The following is a 21,244-nucleotide window of genomic DNA, read 5'->3' on the forward strand; positions in this document are numbered from 1 at the left end:
TTCCTATTTTGTATTTGCTGTGTGCTTACGTGTGGGATCTATACATCATGCATATGACATTTTGAGTCACACCCAACTGGTACCTGAATGTTACACTCGTAATTGTAAATGTTTGCATGTTTTGTTTTAGGTGCGAAGTTTTAGGTGAAGTGTGAAGTTTTAGAGAGAGCCTCATAGTGCCATGAGCTGTGCTTGAGATGTATATTGTGTTTGTAGCAATGGGCAAGGCGTCAACAATAAACTATGTGATAATGTATCGACAGCGCCTTCTTTAAGAAAGTTGCAGGGAAAAGCACTTTTGTGACTTCCGTCAGCTAGTGCAACTCTCTGCAAAGCCCCCATAAGCAAAGTCAGATTCCATATTTTAAGTTCCTCTTGCTGAAACACCTGTAATGCGTTTCTTGTAGTGGGTTCATCACAGCAATCCTCCCTTTAGTTTACCTATGCATGCCGCTTTACATCTCACAATGGCAGGAAGATATGAGAGGCTGGTAACAAAGTCTATCCGAGCAGATCTTGCTGACCGCTTCTCTCACCAAACATGCCTGTGTAGGACCAGGAGTTGTAAGCAAAATATCAGACTGGACAACCCAGTGCAGTAAAAATATTAATAGATTATTATCATATGAAATACCCCAAGACCTGCACAGTTGCTCAAAGCTGCGCACATACCAAAAAACCTGGAAGTGCACTAGTGTCTCAACTTAATATAATCTTTTTTTTACTTGTACTTAAGTGGTTGTCTATTTACACACCTTTATACTATCGTGCAACTTCCTCTGTCTGTAAAGCTTGCCTTTTGTCCAAAAGTTTTGTCCTGAATTTTGACCCTTTGTCCTGAATTTTTGTCCTGAATGTTGACGCTTTGTCCTGAATTTTTACACTTACCGTCCTGAATTTGCACTCATGCCAGTTGGTCACCCTAGTTATATTAAATAAGGGCAGATTAATTATTTCTTTAGGCAGGGAGAGATTAGATTGGCTCGATGGGCATGGGTCCAGCTCGCACATGCTAAAGGCCGGCCCTGTTGACATGTATGACGTAGCGTTTGTTGGCTCTTCCAGACATTCGAAAGGGCACGAGAAAGAACCAGGTTCCGTTAGAAACGGGAACGTGTCGCAGACAACCGTAAAACACAAAAGTCAGGCTGAATTTGAAAGAGAGAAAGGAACACAATGGACAATTCCCACTGCCCTCACGCCTTTCGGACCGTGGACAGATGGGGCTGAGTGGTGGGAAAGTAACGGGGGAATCAGAAGTGAAATCAATACTTGGAGAGGAGGGCGGCGGTGGTGGAAAGGCGTGTCAGTCGTTTGAAAGCAGAGGGAGGGGGCGTTCTTTTGGGTGGGGAGGTGAGAGGCCGGGTTGTGTGGGCGGAGTAAGGACTGCTTGTGTCCCGAAGCACTGGAAGTCCCCAAACATAAGCTCCCTTTTAGATATCAGAGTCCGGCAGGAAGTGAACGACCGGCAACCAACCAGACAGGGCTAGCTCCCGGTCCACCCAGGCCCCGCCCCGGCAGGAGGATTGGGCCCGTGACATCATCCCTGACACAGGGAGCCCTCCTCCCTCCCCCCCTCCAGAGGCCGGTCTCCCCTTCCTGCCCCCAGCCTTGCTTTCTCCACTCCCTGCCTGGCGGTTGACCCGCACCATGCCAGCCCCACCAGCCGACAACAAGGGGGTTTGAGGAGGGAGGGAAAACTCACCACGGCCGGGCAGGACCACCCCAGCGCGCACATCTCCTGCCTGCAGCTCGAGCCTCTCCCTGCCAGGGTAAGTCCCCATGCACGCTCGGGGTATTTAGGGGGCTGGGTGATGTGAAGGAGGCGGGAGGGTATTGTTTGCAGTACTCCAGTCCAGAGAAAGAACGCACGTGAGCCTGCCACGCGCCTCACTATTCTTGGCCCAGGGTGTGACATGTCTCTTGCCACAGCAACATGTTGTATTCATGTCCAAAACCCTGAACAAATAGCATATGCATGCAACTAAATATACAGATAGCATGCATACCCTATGCTCACTCGTTTACATGTTCTTTTATTTTTGTTTTTACTGATTAGCAGAACGTGACTTTAAACAAGTTAACGCACATGTCATGTTTAATCACAGGAGTTTTAATTTAGTGCTTCGTCTGGGATATATCCAGCATTTAGCCGCTGTATTGCCAAGTAGCATTGTGAACCAGCCCAGTAGTAATCGATATGTCAACATCTGGCTTCATGTAGTATACAAGACAGTGTGTGTCCCTATACGAATGAATGAATACATGGATATAATATTTATATAGCTGAGTGATGCAAATTAATTCCCCTGTATGCGCCTTGGGGCGGGGTTACCAGATACTAAAAGTCCTTATGTCGGCAAATATATGGGCGTGTCCTTAAACCTACATTTTACTTTTAACCCATGTTGATCAGGGAAAGTGATTCTTTGTCGTTCATAAAGTTAATTAAGCTATAAACCATTTTACACGCCACCAGCTCACGCAATAATGTAATTAAACGCAAAAACTTCACCTGGCAATGCCATGTAAGGACTGCCAGCCAGGCACTCCCGGGTGGACTGATATGCAGACAGGCACATCGTCCAGCAGTGGCCTTGTGATGTACAGAACATCGACTTGATCAGACTGGAGGTCTGTACTGTACATACTCATCAGGCATACACTACGCCTAAAGTTGCCCCTAGGCCGGAAGTGCTCTACCATGCGAGCCCCTGGGACCACCCGGAATTCCTGCTTGTCGTGTCGTGACTTGGTCACATCTCATTACAAAAGACAGGCAATGGACCAAGCCTGTTTTGTTCTTAAAGGCGAAGGGAGGTGGTACACGTTTGTTGGAAGCACAATGCCCTCCTACACACTGCAGGCCACATGTAAACTTGTGTGACAGTCCATGTGGGTTGAGAGGATAAACTGTTATTGTTTCATCGTCTCATTGAGTCCACATTTAGACAGTTTTGCTAAATACACCGGGCGTGGCCATGCCCACAGGGCTCCAAAACGATGCCTGTCTGTATATTATAGAAACCACTCATTTTCTTCGTGGATAGCCTCGTTGTATATATGCCTTGTTTTTACTCCGTTATTAGTCTGTTGTCCTCTTATATGTGAGATGGGCGACAGAGCGCTTTTACATGTACGTCAGTGGTATAAGGAGTTTTGTGCCTTCCTTACTCGACCACACTGTGATCCTTGGCGAATCACTTTACTCGCCTGTTCCTTTATCTATCGAAGTAGGGAGTACGTTTAAAGAGACCAACTACAGATACTAAGAAGTAGAGCGACAAGGATTTTATAGGCACTGCTAACCATCAGCAGTTAAACATCTCTCATGCAAATTGTACTTGTTGTAATCTTTTCTCCCTGAACAGTTGGGCTCTGGTAGAACAACCACGCTACTTGCGTGGGTTGGGTTGTCTGCAAATGGCATACCTTTCACATTAGGCATCTGTGGGGAGCTCCCTGACAAAGCATGTGCTTGGCACCGAAAGGGACTGCTTGCATAGACTTGACAAAGGGTGTCGCTGCCTCCCATACACGGCCGCCTCAAGGCGCACTTTGGTGTCCTATGCCGACCAGATCATATGTACTGACGCATCTGTTTTTAGGGTTCAGCTGGCACACTTCTGTCTCCTCAACAGTAAGGCAGCGCACCCATGGGGGTAAACAGTGAACGGGTACACCACTGTTTATATTTTCAAACACATAACGGACTTCTTGGCGCCCTTTGAGACCAAAAGACACAATGGTGCTATTCTATTGGCTGTGACATTGGCACTGAATTCGGCAAATGTTTGGGTTGTGCTGAGGGAGACTGTTCCTAAGGATAACTCGCAGGTAAACACAGCATCTTGTATACTGTGTAGTTTTTGTAAAACCTGTGAGTCCAGAGTGGTAATTCATTTCAAACATCTGTCCTTTCCCAGCCAATCAGAGCTCATTCTGAACTTTGTCACCACTTTATGCGTTCTATTGCCAAGTCAGGTATTTTGATTTACTCTTTAAGTTATGCCCGTGAAAATGAAGTGCAATTGAGCCCAGTATATTCCCTCAGGTTTATTTGCTATTCTAACTCCAGTTCTGTAAAATGTTTCATAAAATTAAAGGCCAGATATTTTAACAGTGGGTTTAAAGTGTAGTAATTTTGCATCGCTGTCAGGTACTGTCCCGAGGGGCAACTGAAGGCCAAACTCCAGGAGTACTATTGTGGGTATAGCAGTTTTTTTTTACACGAGGAGTGCCGTGGTATAAACATTTTCCTTTCTGTTATTGTATTAAACTGAATCTCGTTTGTGAGCCACTGAATGGGTCGAGCCTGAAGCCTGGCTCTAGCTCAGCTTGAGTTCGTGTTGGAACCTCCAGCCCATAACAAGCCAAGCGTTCACGTGGCTTCTGTCTGCACTCTCCCTCTACACACTCCCTAATGCTTAACCACTTCGGCGCTGATGACGAGCTCAGCTCGTCATGAGTTGCGCCGCTCGCACGCTGAAGACGAGCTGAGCTCGTCATGTAACGCAGCTTTTTTAAAATCGCAGCGCGCAGCGGGAAAACCGCTAGCGCGCATGCGGTTAAGCTGCCTATTTTGACACTGGGAACCAAGTTTGAATGTCAGCGTTGGCTCAACATCCTGTGATTCTGGGCAAATCAGGTAGGGCCTTAGTCCGAGTTTAAGCGGTCCTGGAGTGGATGGCACGCCACAGATACGCTCCAGGAACAGTGAAACTCACAGCCACCTGCCCACTAGGTTTCAAGTAATTTTGGGGTCTGAAAGGTGGCGTGGTAGTCTCGCGGTGGTACTGTTTAAAGTCCTTAAACAGCACCGCCGCGGGACAGCCAGTACACGTTCCTGCATGGGAAGGAATGCACCATGTCATGCATTCCTTCCTGTTCAAGAACTGGCTGTGCAAAACTACAGGGAGGCACCTGTGCCTCCCTGCATGCACCCCATGCACAGAGGCACAATTGGACCATGTAGGGCCCCTTTTGTTTCCTCACCACTGCCCTTTTCATGGCGGTAAGGCACCACCAGCATATTTTGGCCTTGGACTGTTGCCAGAGCGCCGCAGGATCCTTGATCAGCGGTGGTAGCAGCGGTTTAGTGGTGGTCCGGCCACCACACTTATAATACTGTGGGCAGTCGCACTGTGTGGCGATGGTCGAACCGCCACCCGCCTACGCCGGTCCCATAGACTGCCATAGTCGTTATAAGGCCCTCAATTTCTCCATGCCTATAAAAGAATGTGACCTTGTGTAATGTAACTGGTGTTCCTGCGAAGAGCTACAGCAGTTTGGAGAGGGGTCAGTATTATATAAAAGCTGCAGGATAATGCATGGTGCTAAAATGAAGCCTTAACATAATAAATAGGAGAGACAAATGGCTACCAAGTTATTGGCTGATTTGTACAAAGTGAAATCAGAACACAAACATATCACAGATTTTCTTAAATGATGTGATTTTAATAATGTTAATAGACTATGATGTTGCTCAATTATAATATTCTGGGCCACACACAGTGTTCACATGACGCCGCCATTGTGGGGGTGGAAACAGGAATAGTTCATGTATAAAAACTTTCACTTTTAATAAGTACCTCTCAGTGCACTGCATAATGTGACTTAATAATGTCAAAGCTTCCACATGTTAAACGAATACACTTTTTTAATTTTGAAAGACCATTTAATATTTTACGGAATGTTTGTTGTATGATTTACATAGCAAACATTTCCAGGGCTCGGGCGTGCACGAAGAGCTGAGTTTGACACATTGGCTCGGCTCGCTCTTTTATTAGGTCGAAGCACGACCTGCATTCAATGCGTAAGCATTGATTGCAGTGTGCTTCGACAACTATTGCTACCCGTTTTTGGGAATGTGGACAGGAGAGGGTGCACGAGCGCAGATCTGCTCGGTTTTGACCTCGTGAGCGCGCACGGCGCCGTGCCCCTCTCCTGCCTCATTCCCTTGCACAAACACTCTACACTCACGCATGCGCACATACACACACTGCATACACACACGCACCCTCCCTTAAACAGACACACGCGCACTCCAAGACACATACACACACACACGCACGCACACACACATACACAGCCCGCCCCCCCCCCCGCACGCGCACACACATGCTTCCCCCCCCCCGCAGCTCAGCAACCCACTCACCGGCTTCCTTCGTGCGGTGGCTCTCCTCAGCTGCAGGGCCCGGCAGCAGGAATCTTCTTCCCTCCTTCGGCACCGGGGCGCAGGGTAGGCTCCTGCCTGCTCCGGTGCTCCAAACAATCGCGGCTCTTCCGTGGGAGGCGGGGTAGGCTCCCGCCCTCCTACTTCCTGTTTCCGGTTGTCGCGCCGGCCAGCCTGACTTCCTGGTCGCAGGCCGGCAGAGTGATGAGGATGTTTGATTTGCGGTATTTATTTATTTATGCATTTTTATATAGCGCGGACTTTACCCGAAGGCGGTATTTATTTATTTATGTATTTATGCATTTTTATATAGCGCGGACTTTACCCGAAGGCGGTATTTATTTATTTATGCATTTTTATATAGCGCGGACTTTACCCGAAGGCGTCAGAGCGCTTCACATTAGGAACAGAAATGAAACATAATGAGAAACATTACAAAAGAACAGGTTGCAAAAACATACGTTACTTACATAAGGTAATAGTGACAATTGTGAGCAAACAAAATACATGAGGTAGTAAAAACTATGAGCAACCAAAAATACATGAGGTAGTAAAGGTAATAGTGACAATCGTGAGCAAACAAAATACTTGAGTAAAAATTGTGAGCAACCAGAATACATGGGTAGTAAAGGTAATAGTGACAATCGTGAGCAAACAAAATACTTGAGTAAAAATTGTGAGCAACCAAAATACATGAGGTAGTCAAAAGTACACAAGAGGAAATGAAAGTGACAAGTGTGCAGTTATAAGAGAAAACAGAGTATAATTAGAGGTATAGTCCTGCAATAAGTGCTAGACACTCAGGCTCAGGAACAAGCGTTACATGGGCAAGGTGGCACTTGTGCAAGTATCAAAGGCAAAGACATGTGAGAGGTAGCAGCCGTGTGTTGCAAGGGCAGAGTGGTGTGTGCATGTTACAAAAGGGCACCGAACACCAGTACATGGAAAATACTGCAAAAAGGCAGACCCTCCAATCACAGGCATACACTGGGAAGGCACTTCCATGGTCATGGAAAGTAGAAATTATCAGTAGTGGGAAGTCTTCCTCACAAATAGCAAGAGGACGTGAATTACTTTTGGAGGTGTCTCTGGAGGAGGAGAACTTTGAGGTCCCTTTTGAAGGCCTGGGAGGAGGCGGTGGTCCGGAGCTTTTTTTTGTCCTCTCGCGGTTTGTAAATACAAAACATATTGCATTACAAATGCTATAGGTATCACATTTGCGAAAGTTATAACTATTGGCATTGTAAATGACGAAGCTATTAATTTAGCTATTAAAAAAAAAAGAAACATAAATAAAAACTTTGCCATTTACAATACCAATAGCTCAAACTTTCCTAATGCGAGACCTATTGCATTGCAAATGCTTGTTTTGTCTTGGTTTTTGTATAGCCTCTAGCCATAGTGTTTTCAAGCACGTGAGTTCATAGTCTGGAAATCCTGTACAGTCTATTGCAAAACACTACCCTTTAAGGTAACAAATGATTTGGGGAGAGGGCACTTATTCTCAGGGAGACTCACCTTTCACTTACAAGATAATGAAGGCGCAGGTTGTTATCTTTAGAGGGAAGAACAATGCTGTGCACATACTACAGTATAACAGGCCACAAACCTGAGAAGTGTAAATTAATGCAAATATCAGTCTACGGTTCATAGTCAACTACCAACAATGCGGATTGTTGCATTTGTAACAGGCAACTTGAAAGCGGGGTACCACATATTTGAGGGCACATTGTAAGCGAGTACCATATTACCCTCTGGCTAACAGAACCTGTGTCATGTGGGCCATTACCAGCCAGCATGAATTCTTATTCAACCATGCAGTGGGTTTGGGTCTTGTAGTTAAACATATGGGCATTTCACAAATAAGTGCCTGCATGTCCCAGATTAGCCAAAGGTGAGCAACAGGAAATGGGACTAGCTGGTCGCTAGGACATTGTACCGTGTTCGTTTAATTTAATTGTTTGATATAATGCCGACTAGGCAAAACAAACATTCAAATCATTACACAAGATTAAAATATTAAACAGAAGAACAAATAATAATTCTGTACATCTCAATTATGATATATAATCTGCTAAAATGTCACTCAACGGATCAGCGAGTTGTGCATTGTCATCTAGGATACATAAGAAACAGAAATAGCCCACTGTTTCATAAAAATGTGAAATACAGTGTACTAAAATACCCGCTCTGCAAAGTGTTACTTTATGATATATCGACTATTTTAAAACCCGGAGCAGGAATAAACGGGTTCAATAGCAATATGGAGAATTTCTGGTAAAGTGCATAGTTCAATGTTTGTATATCTTATTTTATGATGATATAAAATTAATTTGCTATACAATAAAGATTTCTGGGTAAAGTGCATAGAGCAATATGTTTATCTTATTCTTATATTAACTTCTATTTACATGTCTTGACTCCACAAAATATCAGTTCTTCAGATAAACAATCTATAACATGTGTCCCGAATTAGAACAGAGTAAGAAAAAGAGAAAACAAAATCAAGGAAAGGATAAGACCGCTTTTGATAAAGTGCTAAGTCTTCATACACAGTTTGTTTGGCTATTTCCCATGCCAGTCATTAGTGGACTGCTCTATACTATTCGGAACATTGTACCAAGTGATCGTGACCACTGGGGAAGGCAGTCTGCAATGAGCTGATCTACTTTCAAACAGATTTCCAGTGCTGGTTGGCAAAACTAGTTAATTAAATCCAACAATAAAATATGCATTATTACCCTGGTAGCACGGGCCTTGAAGTACTTGTCTCGCAGCACCAGATCGCTTCACTAAGATTTTTGTGCTTCTTGCACGGCCCCGTACGTTAAAAGTATTTATTTTGCTGCTTTTGCAAGTATAATAATTAATTCTCTTGTGCACTAAGGAAATATAAAAGTGGCAAGTGTTAATTGCAAGCTGTTCAGTTTGTTGTGGCGTGGTCATTTGAAAATAGCAAGCACAAGTGTCGTGCTGCTTTTTGCTGTTTGCCTTTTTTTTAGGTCTCACACACCAGACAGCTTTTAGCTAGCTATCTGTACGGAAAAACCTCTGTGGACCACACTAAAGACCAACAGTGGGCTTAGAGCCTGCTAATTGCTTACCATTGGTTGACATTTAGTGCGCTCTCATTTGCTTGCTTCTTATTCAGTGGCTTTCCTTGCCTCATCCTTTGCTTGTTCCTCCCTACAGCATACCCTCTTTACCATCTTTTTGATTGGCTGACTAGTATCTTTCCACTGCTCACTTTTAGGGGATTACTTTTTGCCTTTTTGGATAAAGACTTCATGAGAGTGTATTTGTTTTCCATCTCTCTTCCTTGTTCTGTTCTCCCCCCACATAACATCCCCAAACACTGTCCTTCTCCACTGTGCTCCATGTTGCTCTCTCCCTGGTGTGCTTGTGCTCTGTCCCTTGTGTGCTTGTCTCTGAAACCCACCCCACTCAAATTTGCTCTCCCTTATTTGCCTCTCCCCCACCAAAACCCATGGGGGTGAGGGGGCCCGTACACTATGGTGCCCCCGCACACCATGGTGCTCCCTTCCTTGTGTGCTATCATCCACTGCGAAACATCCCCTTTTCTCCTGTGCTCCATGTTGCTCTCTGCTTTGTGTAGTTTGCCCTGCAACCTACCCATTATGCTCTGTGTGCTTTCACCCCACAAACACCCTTTGCCTATGCACTCCAAGTTACTCTCCCCCCTAATATACTTCCCTCCCACAGAACACCCCAACTCCCCCGGCGCTCCATGCTGCGGTTTCTCTTATATGGTTTACTCCGCAACCCCGCGCTCTGATGCTTTCTCTCTTGTAGGCTTCCTTTTCGAAGCTCTTTGTCTTCCATGTTGGACTCTCCCTCACAACACTCTCCATCCTGCACTCTTTCTCTAGTTCTTCTCCCCCCAACCCGCCATCTGTGTTGCTCTCTCCCTTATGTGCTTCTCCTCACCTGCAAACTGCCCACCCTGCGCTCTGTGATGCATGTGATCAATCTTAATGAATACAAATCAATGAAGATTCTTAGCAGGCTGTCACAAGGCCTAATCTTGACATTAGTTTAGCCTGAATATATATATATTTCACAACTTCTTGTTTATGCGCAACATTTATTTTTTATTTTGAAAGTTTTATATAGCGCGAACAAGATCTTTGCAGATATCAGAGCGCTTTACATAGAGGGGTACATTGGGGAACATAGTCAAACCAATAATCAGAGGAGCTTACAGTACAAATAAATGAGGGCAAAGCCAATCATGTAAATCAGTAAATCAATAATACAAGTAATGCAAATATGCAGCGGTATCAAAACAAGTAATACAGTTCTGTGCATAATCTTAAGGAGACCGAATTAATAGTTTAGGTGTATTTTGCCATGAGGATAGCTTTCACTTCTTTCTTAAAGAGTGTAGTGGAAGAGATGAGCCTAGTTTCGGGGGGGAGTGAGTTCCAGATTCTGGGTGCCATTCCTGAGAAGGAGCGTTTATATGTTTTTTCCTTCCGGAATCTGCGGGGTTTCAGCAGAAGATTGTTTGTGCCTCTAGTGTTTCTAGCGCCGCCAGAGATTGTCAACTTCTGAGTGAGGTAGCCGGGAGAATTCAGGTGTACCGCCTTGTGGGTCATGCAGGCTATTTTCAGATGTATTCTGGCTTCAAAAGGCCGCCAGTTCAGGGATTTCTGGTCAGGGGAAATATGAGAGTGCTTTTTTGACCCAGTGATGAGCCTCGCTGCAGCATTTAGAGAGGCTCTTAGGGGTGCAGTGGTAGTTAGTGGGAGTCCGCAGAGGGCGGCGCTGCCATATTCTATTCGAGGGATGACTAGTGCTTGTACTGCGGTTTGGAAGTCATTGGCTGGTAGGAACGGTTTAAGTTTCCTCAGGGTATTTATTTGGAAATTCGCTCCCTTAGTTGCCTTGCTGATGTGTTGCTGCATGTTTAGATTGGTGTCGAGAGTTATGCCTAGAGATTTTGCTGAGTCCACTATGGTGGGTTGGACATTGAGTGCCGTTAGGTGTTTGAGCCAACTTTAAGTGGTGAAGATCTTCGCTGGAGGTGAGATCAGAAGGAACTCTGTTTTCAGAGCATTGAGTTTGAGGTGATTATCGGCAAGCCAAGATTGGGTGCTTCTGATCGTTGAGTTCAGGAGCAAAATGTCTTTGGGGGATTGTAGTTTGAGATATAGTTGGGTGTCATCGGCGTACATGTGAAAGTGTAAGTTGGATGCTTGTAGCAAGGTGGTGAGAGGTTCCATAACTAGGTTGAACAGAGTTGGGGATAGGGAGGATCCTTGGGGGATGCCCAGTGTTACAGGTATTGGCAAGGACATCAGGTTGTTGCTCTTGAATTTCTGCGACCTGTTGTGTAGAAAGGAAGTGAACCACTTGAGAACAGTTCCAGATAAACCCATTTTTTGTGCTTGGTAGTTCGAGTAATTTTTCATGCTTAACGGTGTCGAAAGCTGAAGAGAGATCAAGAAGGATGAGGAGGCAGGTGTCGTTTTGGTCTAGCATTTGAAGTGCGTCGTCAATTATGTGGGTCATAGCAGTTTCTGTACTGTGTCCTGCTCGGAAGCCTGATTGATGAGGATTGAGGAGATCAAATTGTTCAATGTGTTTAGTCAATTGTAGTTGTACGCATTTTTCCAGTAGTTTGGCGAGAGTGGGGATATTAGTGATGGGACGGTAATTGTTCAGATCAGAGGGGTCGGCTGTAGGTTTCTTTAGTATTGGTGTGACTTGTCCAATTTTGAGGGAGTCAGGTATGGTTCCTTGTTGAAGGGAGCCGTTGATAATTTTAGTCCAGAGTGGGATAAGCAAAGGGGCAAAGTCTTTTACAGCGTTAGCCGGAAGGAGGTCTGTGAGGTGATTGGATGGTTTCAAGGTGCTGAGCAGTTTACCAATTTCCTCTTCAGAGTATGTACCAAAGGATGACCATGTAGCATTGTTTTTAGATTCAATGGGTGCTATGCAGTGGGGTTTGGAGTAGAGGCTTGCGTCAATGAGGAGATCGCTCTTTATGTTGTCAGTTTTTTGGATAAAGAAAGCGGAGAAGTCTTCACAGGAGGGAGCTTCGCGCACCGTGCTGAGTGGTTGGGGTTGTTCCTTGGATTGTGCTTTGATTAGCTCAAACAGTTTTCTCGGACGTTTTTTTGCTTGGTCGAGCTGGAGGCTGAAGAAGTCTAGTTTTGAGCGTTTTATTTTCCTGAAATAAGCGTTTCTCTTTTTCTTCAGAATTTTTAGGTGCAGTGCGGAGGGAGCTGATCTCCAGGTGCGTTCTGCCAGTCGCATGTCTCGTCTATCCTCATTGAGACTTCCGTCATACCATGGGTTGGATATTTTAGTGGAGACTCTTTTTAACTGCAAAGGTGCAGCCTCATTTATTATTGAGGTCATAGCGTTGAGGTAGTGGTCAGTCAGTGATTTAACGTCCTGAGCGCTGGGCGGTGGTATTAGGAGATTGCAGCTGTTAGGAGGCAAAGAGCTTGGGTTGAGTTTTTTCATGTCTCTTTTCCAGACTTTGGGCTTGGACGTTTGAGCCAGGTTAGATTTAACTTTTACATTGATGAAGAATGTGACAATATGATGATCTGACCAGTCACAGGGTTGGATAGACTCGAGTTGGATAGAGTCCACTTTGGAGATGATGAGGTCGAGGATAGAGCCTTTCTCATGGGTCGGGCTGTTGCATATTTGGGTGAGGTCAAGGGCATTGAGGAAACTTTTATGACTATTTACCACTGCGTCATTGCGATCATTCCAATGGAGGTTGAAGTCGCCAAGGTAAATTTGAGTGATCTGCCGTCCGGAGTTGGTTGAGATCATATCCATGATTTGTTGGGAAAAGATGAGGTTGTCTCTGGGTGGGTGGTAAATGCTGTGTAGAGAGCATATCGGTTTACCCTCACTGATAATGTCGAGGCAGATGTAATCACAGGATGTTGGGGATGCTATGGAGGTGGACTTGCCTTTCAGAACGGATAGGTTGTTCCTGTAGATGCATGCGATTCCACCCCCTATTTTGCCTGGCCTGTCAAGTCTAATTATGTGGTAGTTGGGTGGAACCAGAATGTCCATTATAGGTGACGAGGCTTTAGTTAGCCATGTTTCAGTCAGAATGATTAGGTCAAGGTCCAGCGATAAGAGGAGATCAGCGATGGCGGCGGAATGTTTCGAGGCCGATCTGCAGTTGAGGAGAGTGCATTTGAGACGGGGTGCGTTGGGACGCGGTGCGTTGGGACGCGGTGCGTTGGGGGCGGTAGCGGGTTCTAGGGAAAGAGGGACTTTCTAAGGTTGTTGGGGTTGGAGATTCTGCTGTTTAGTGTGGGGTGTCTAAGGGAGTTTGAGTGTATCGTGGGAATGGTGAGGTGTGTGGTGGATGTGTCATTTTGGGGGGTTGGGTCATACTTACGGAGGAGAGTGAGTGTGTCGAGGTCAGAAAGAGAGTTGCAGGGGCGACGAGGGCGGTTGTTGCGATTGCTAGCAGGGATTGAAGTCCAGTGTTGGAAGTGTTGGGAGAGAGAGTCAACCGAAGGGGTGGGGGACATGTTGGGAGGGGAGGAGGAGGTGGGGGTGGGTGAGGACTTGCAGGGGCGACTGGGGCGGTGGTTGCGATTACGAGCAGGGATTGAAGTCCGGTGGGTGGAGTGCTGAGTGAGAGGGTCAACTGGTAGGGTAGGGGGCATGTTTGAGGTGGCGGTGGAGGTGGGTGGGGGTGTATGGGGTGTGTGGAGAGTAGTTCTTTGATGCTGTGCATGTCTCCTTTGATCTGGATGAGGGTGGCCATAATCATGTCCAATGTGGGGTAGGTGTTGGAGGTGGGGGTGGAGGTCGAAGGTGGATGACTGACCAGGGAGGTGTCGTGCAGGTGGGGGAGTGGGCTGGTGTTGTTGCAGGATTCAGTTGTGTTAGTGTACGAGATGGTATTAGGGGGGAGAGAGTGTTTGGGCGGGTGTGGTGTGGATGAGGTAGGGAGGTTGGTGGTATGAGTGGGGGCATTGTTGCTAGGTGATGAGATCAGAGTGGAGGATGGGTGTATGTTAGTGGAGCTGGAGGTGTAAGAAGGGTAATGGGGGCTGAGAGTGGGTGGGGAAATGGTATTGGGATTGGAGATGGTCCTGTTGTGGGAAGGGGGAGTTAAATGGGGAGGGGGAGTTAAATTAAGAGAAGAGGTGTGTTCTGCGTAGTTTGTTAGAGGGAGGTGGGGACTGAGAGTGGGGGGGCTATAGGGTGGGATTTGTCGTTGTGCGTGTCGTTTTGGTGCAGGTTAACTAGGTTAAATGTGTTAATGCCGGCTGTGATGTCCAGGGAGAGAGGAGTGATAATGGTATGTGTGGAGGTCCTAGGTTCGGACGGAGGGGTGGGGTGCAAGTGTTGTAAGAGGGGGAAGGATCTGTGTCTGTGCTTGAGGTGTGAGTGGTTGCTACCTGGTTCTGAACTGGGAGAGAAGGGTTGAGGGTGGGAGCTGAGAAGTCGGGGGTGGTATGTGTGTCATTGACTGATGAGTGTGTAGCAGCTACCTGGTGCTGTGCTAGGTTAGAGGGGTTGTGTGTGTTGGGAGCTGTGAGGTCGGGGTGGTGGGACTGAGGGAAATGTGGGTGTCTGACCGCGGATTGGAGAGGTGATCTTTGAGAGCGGGGAACAGGTTGTCTAGTAGTTCCAAGTTCCTGTCTGTGGATTGAGAGAGGACCATCCCGTTGTTGTAAATAGTAATGGTGGCTCTGCCTGGGAAGAGATGTGATGGTGTGATGGAGAGAGTTAGGCCGTGAGCGGATTTCCTGGTGGAGGAGACGGTGAGTAAGGTGTGGAACGTTGTTCTCCATTGAGCTCTGCGTGTTGTGTGGAAGATGATATCAGTGTTCAGGGAACCATTGACCAGTGAGAAGTAGGTGTCGGCAAAGGGGGTTTCAGGGTGGGATCTCGGGAAGTTGTGTTTATAGCGTTTAGCGGCTTTTTTGGTGAGTAAGGGTGGGTAGTTTATTTTATATGTGTGCTTACCGACGGGATCCATGCTGGGATGGCGGTTTAGGTGGGTATGAGAGGATGAACTAAAATGGTACACGTGTGCAGAAACAGATGCAAACAATAAGTTACATAAAGACAAAAGTGAAACTAATGAGCCGTCAACATAATCACAATCACAATCACAATATCAGAATATCAAAATACAGTAAGTAGTAAATGGTGCAGTCCAGGCCAAAAGTGGGATGGGTGCAGCTTACAACAAGAAAAAGAAAAGAGGAAAAATAACAGAAAGATATATAAAAGTAAGAATGAAAATAATAATAATAAAAGTATGAGGTAGCAGTCGGTGCAATACAGGAATAGAGGTGATAAGGGTGAAAAGGGTGCAGCTTATAACAATGTACAGTCTATAGGTGTCATGTTGATGATACACTGGACCAAAATTCAGGTATGCACAGAGTGAAAAGGGAGAAAAGGGAGTGGGTGTAGCTTACAATAAAGAGAAAGAAAAAGAGAGAAATATACAAATATGAGGTAGCAATCGGTGCAATACTTAATAGAAAGTGCAAAGGGTGCAGCTTATAACAATGTACAGTATAGGAGTATAAAACTAATGATATACTGGAACAAATACAGGTACACACAAAGAGCTAAATGAGTCAGAATGAGACTAGAGAGCAGCTAGAGATATATGAGCTACCTATCGGTGCCTTAAATACAAGTAGAGGTGTAATACTGCAATAAAAGGCAGACAATCGCAATAAAAAAAGGCAGACAATCGCTTGTTGAAAATAGTCTATTCGGGAGAGGCCATTTCTCAGGGTGTGGTCTTAAGACAAGTAGCGGTATAATACTGCAATAAAAGGAAGAAAATCGCTGTTTGAGAATAGTCTAGTCTGGAGAGGCCAGATCTTAGAGTGTTTTCATATAGTGAGTAAGACTAGACTTAGTTCTTAGGGCTGGAACTTGTAGTGATGGGCTCACAGAGCAGCAATATTTTGTCCATCTCCATTGCATTGGAGGGCTCTCACCTTCCTACACCAGTGGTAATAAATCTTGAGTGGCACTGTTAGAGAGTGGTAGTGAGGGAATCCATGGCCGAGGTGGTCATTGGGGGGCCCCCAACAATCATTGTTGCACCGGATGCCACCAGCGCTGAAGCCGGCCCTGCACCAACTCTCCAGGGCCTTATTGATTCAAGATATTTAAATTAAAACACAGTAACATCTATGATAACATATCTGACTACAACATTGATCTGATTTTCATTACGGAGCCCTGGGTCACCAACGATTCTGAAACAATCCTACATGAAGCCAATACCTGCTGCCTATCAATTCCTCCTGAGGTATTGTCCCACCAAGAAGACTGGAGAAGGAGCAGCTGTTGTCCATAGAAGCCCACAACTTATAAAAACCATCCTGAATTGTACCACTCCAGAATGCAAATCTATACTTGTCGAATGCTCTTCTTTGCCCTCCTCCACCTCTTTATCTACAGAACTCCCTACTTCATAGACTTTGTCTCTGAGATCATGCTAAAACAAACAAATATTTGGGGCTTTCACTCGATTTAGTAAACCTGAACTCTATAAAGAGACTGTAAAAACAAACGCTCCCAAGGACAAACTTCTGGTGCATTACTACTTGAGAATCTACAAAACTGCAGTCAGGAAGGCAAAAAAACACAATTACATCCGCCATATGTAGTAAACAATACGTACATCCAGTGTTTCATAAAATCATCACAGAATCCTACAAACAAGAATGCTCAATCTCCAAATCCACCCTCATTCAAGTGTGTCCCCCTTGCAGCTTATTTCATCTTCAATGCCAAAAACCTTTAAGGATACTGTAAGGATAAAACTTGAAAAGATCTTTGGCCAAACTCGCCCATTGCCCAAAATCCTCGTCCATCCCTGCACACAATCTTCTATTCTCACTCCCTTTCTCTGCAGAGTTCTGTATAAATCTCGCTAAAGAGTCTGCTGGTCTGGAGTCCCAGGTGGTCCCTTGTTGAGCCTATATATTGAAGGACATTCTTATCAACAGTTCAAGCCCTGCCAGAGCTTTCATCGACCATTCACTGGAGCCTGTCATTTTCCTGAAGAACTCAAAACGGTTTACATCAATCATTCTAAAAAACGAAATATTCCCGGGCCAACAGTCCCAGCTAACTAACTGCAGTGGCCTTCTCCTAGGTAAACTTGCCGAAAGAGCAGCTTCCATTGTCTTCTTACATTGAAAGGAATGATCTGCGCTCTGACATCCAAATGGCATTCCACAGAGGTGCTGGCACAGAATTCACAAAATAGCAGCATGGAATGAACTTAAGACTACTTTGGACTCAAATGGACTTGCGGCAGTACTGTTTCTGGATCTTTTTGCCTCATTTCAACATGGCTAGCACTACCACCCGCTGCACTTACCCCTTCTTGGCCATCAGATCTGTCATTCTGTCTCTCCCTCAATTTTATTCATGCAAGCAGAAACCCCTAAGAATCTACTATCCCCTACCTACTCTTTAAAACACACACACTCGCTATATTATTTCAGACCTCTGCCCCGAACTGAGCTCTTCTTTTATACCAAGCTGCTATAACTATATGGATGACTCACAAATTATTTTAAAACTTCAAAGTTTACCCGTAGATTGAAAGTCCAGACTTCGACTCACTCCTGTGCCACTGGTCTCCTAAATATGAATCACTGGATGTGAAGAAATTATGCAACTAAACAAAAAGCGAGGCATTGGTCTGTGGGAAATGAATCACCTACCACCCAACCATTTTTAGAGCGAAAGAGCCTGGCCCACCACCTTACCCATCATTAGAAGTGATGAATATAGGTTTGATCATGTTTTCCGACTTCACCCTGATCCCTAAAGTGAACCAAGTTACGAAAGGATGCTTTAATATGATGAGATGCTCGCATTGGATCTTTACTTACAATTCCGCCAAAAGGTACAAGGTACCATCAGTCTAGTAGTCTCCTGTTTGGACTATGCTTTGGACATGTACCTTGAAGCATTCGACCAACTGATAGTGTTGTGACACTACTAGTGCTACGTCATTTAGTAGGCACACTCGTGTCACCAGTGATTGGTGTGGGTGCCATGTTTAAAACAATTACTGATCCAAGATGGCGGATGAACTAGGATTGGCAAATAAAAAAAAAAATACATATTTACCTGTGTGAAAGTACTTTTTAAAAAGTAGTCACAAAGTGGATAGACAGAAAATGATAGCTTTGGGCCCTCCAAAAATGTTTTTTCCCCCTAATATGTGTGAGGGATCGGGGAGCGCTTAAGGAGCTGGTGGGAGGTAAGCAATGACGAGTGGGTGGAGGAGCAAAGAGCAAGGGGAGCAACAGATGTGTTGGAGAGAAATACAATTAAAATAAATATATATAGCCAAGGAGGAAGCAAGCAATAGGGTGGGTGGAGGAGAAAGCAACATGGAACATGTGGTGTGGACGGCATTAATAGTAGTACACAGGAGGGAGTGAGCAAGTTGGAAGATCGGAGCAACGTGGGGCACTTCGGGTTGGTGGCGGGGCTTTGTGGGGTGGAAGTTGCACACAAGGAAGAGATTGGTAAACACATGCACTCATATGGAATGCTCAGAGAAAAAGAAAAAGTAGTGTGCTAAATTTAAAGCAGTCAAAAGATATTAGTCATCCAGTCAAAAAGAAGGACAAGAGTCTATGCTTCAAGGGATTTATAAATACAAGAAGAGGAAGACAAGCCATCAAATTAGAAGCAAGCAAATGAGTGACAATAAGGCCAACTAAAATGCCACATTTCTCAATACAGAAATTTCAGGACACATTTTTCAAAATTGACATTAAAGTAAAACCTGTAGACAAGAGAACACTGCGTCATGAAATATAAAACAAGGAAACCTAAATAAATCTGATATAGTCCACTTAATATAGATACCAGGGAGTCAAGCTTTATTAAATCTACTTTTAATAAACATATCCCACAAAGCAATACGGGAACCAAGAGACAGACATTTTTAATTTCCTGTAAACCAGAACATCAGAGCCCTTGGAATCCTGGGGTCGCATGTATATGTTCCGGGTTGTTTGAAGTGTGCTTTGGGCAGCGGCAGAAAAGGTTTGATAAAAACGGCAGTGGAAGGGCAGGAAGGAAACTGTTTCTGTTCAAGCACGCTTCCTTGTGACCAACATCCGGCTCTCTGTCATGATGGAGGGGGGAGCAGGGAGAAGTGGAAAGCATGAGACGCCGTGCCTCAAAATGTAGGACAACCGGTCATTCTCAACAATAATAATCCAAATTACAACTTCAGATCAGGCAGACACAGTATTGTGAGCTTCGCAGTATATATATTTAATAACACTCACGCCTGCACCCTTCTCTTTTATACAGCACAGCAGGCAGGCCTGCAGCCTTTATAATACATATTGGGCCAGATGCATCAATATTGGATTTTGCGATTCCATAATAGCAAATTTTACCTATTCGCTATTATGGAATTTCAAAATGCAATGTGTGTAGGTTTTGCAATAATCGTTGCGATTCCTACATATTCCTTAATTGGGAATCGCAAATTAAATGCACAAACGTGAATTTTTCATGGAAATCGCATATTACCCCCAACTTGAAGTTTGTGGTAATTTGTGATTCCTTAAAGACAGGTCGCAATTTTTTTTGGCTTCCTGCATTCCATTTAAGGAATTGCAAATTGTGATTCCTTAAATGCATTTGCAATTTAGGGAATCACAATTTTTGCCATTCCCTACTTCTGAGAATCTGACCATTTGCGAACGGGGAAAAATGCTTCATACATCTGCCACATAGTTCACAGCAGGTGCAACTGCTAGCTACCTCACCTGTGCAGCACTTCTAGTTCACAGCAGGCAGGCCTCCTGCCTCCTCATCAATATGGTACATATAGTACAGAGAAACCTGGCCTACAGCCTCCTTGCTTGTCTATACTGTACGCATAGTGTGCAGGGAGACCTGCAAGTTTCTTCACCTGTACAGCATGCGTATCTCACAGCAGGCCGACCTGCAATATTCCTTTCTGTACTGTACAGTACATATAGTTCATAGCAGGTAGAGTTGCAGTCTCCTCAGCGGTACACGTTTACAGCAGGCAGGCCAGCAGCCTCCTGATCTGTACAGCTGTATAGTTGAGAGCAGGCAGGCCTGCAAGCACCTCTCGTACAGTTCATAGCAGGCAGATCTGTTACCTCCTCCCCATAACATGTCTTTCTCAGCAGTCAGACTTGAAGCCTCCTCTTCTGTACAGTACACATAGGATTACAGCAGCCAGACTTGCACTCTGCTCCGCTGAATATAGTTCGTAGCAGGGAGACCTACAGCATCGTCCTCCTTACTGCACGTATAGCTCACAGCAGGCAGACCTGCAGCCTTCTCCCCTGTAAAGTATGCGTAGTCGAAAGCAGGCAGACCTGCAGCCTCCGCTTGTGTACGGTACGAGTAGCTCACAGTACGCAGACATGTATGCTCCACACCTCTACGGTACATGTGGTTCACAGCAATGAGACCTGCAAGCCTCATCACTTTCTTAGCAAGTGTTGTTCTTAGCAGGCAAATCTGCAGCCTCCTCATCAGTACACTACATATATTTCACAGCAGGCAGGCCTGAAGCCTCCTCATCTCTACAGCATGTTTACTTCACAGCAGGCAGGCCTGCAGCCTCCAACTCTCTACAGCATGTTTACTTTTCAGCGGGCAGGCCTGCATCCTCCTAGTCTCTACAGCATGTTTACTTCACAGCGGGCAGACCTGCGGCCTCCTCATCTCTACAGCATGTTTACTTTCACAGCAAGCAAGCCTGCGGCCTCCTCATCTCTACTGCATGTTTACTTCACAGCGGGCAGGCCTGCAGCCACCTCATCTCTACAGCATGTTTACTTCACAGCAGACAGTCCTGCAGCCTCCTCATCTCCACAGCATGTTTACTTCACAGCAGGCAGGCCTGCATCCTCCTCATCATGTTTACTTCCCAGCAGGCAGACCTGCAGCCTCATCATCTCTACAGCATGTTTACTTCACAGCAGGCAGGCCTGCAGCAGCCTCATCTCCACAGCATGTTTACTTCACAGCAGGCAGACCTGCAGC

General features: G+C 45.4%; 1 protein-coding gene across 2 annotated transcripts in view; it reads left to right on the forward strand.

Annotated features, from left to right (window-relative positions):
• The first annotated feature begins 1,417 nt into the window (after positions 1-1,417).
• The window catches only part of CD276 (CD276 molecule), a 239,585-nt gene continuing 219,758 nt past the window's right edge, over positions 1,418-21,244 (forward strand). The window contains exon 1 of one of the 2 annotated variants that reach the window (XM_078685061.1): positions 1,418-1,772. The gene's annotated coding sequence lies outside the window, so the exon portion shown is untranslated. The remainder of the gene's footprint in view (positions 1,773-21,244) is intronic. The other variant, XM_078685060.1, reaches the window with a different exon arrangement.

This window comes from Lissotriton helveticus, chromosome 3_2 (assembly GCF_964261635.1).
Source record: "Lissotriton helveticus chromosome 3_2, aLisHel1.1, whole genome shotgun sequence".
In the NCBI taxonomy this organism is placed as follows: domain Eukaryota; kingdom Metazoa; phylum Chordata; class Amphibia; order Caudata; family Salamandridae; genus Lissotriton; species Lissotriton helveticus.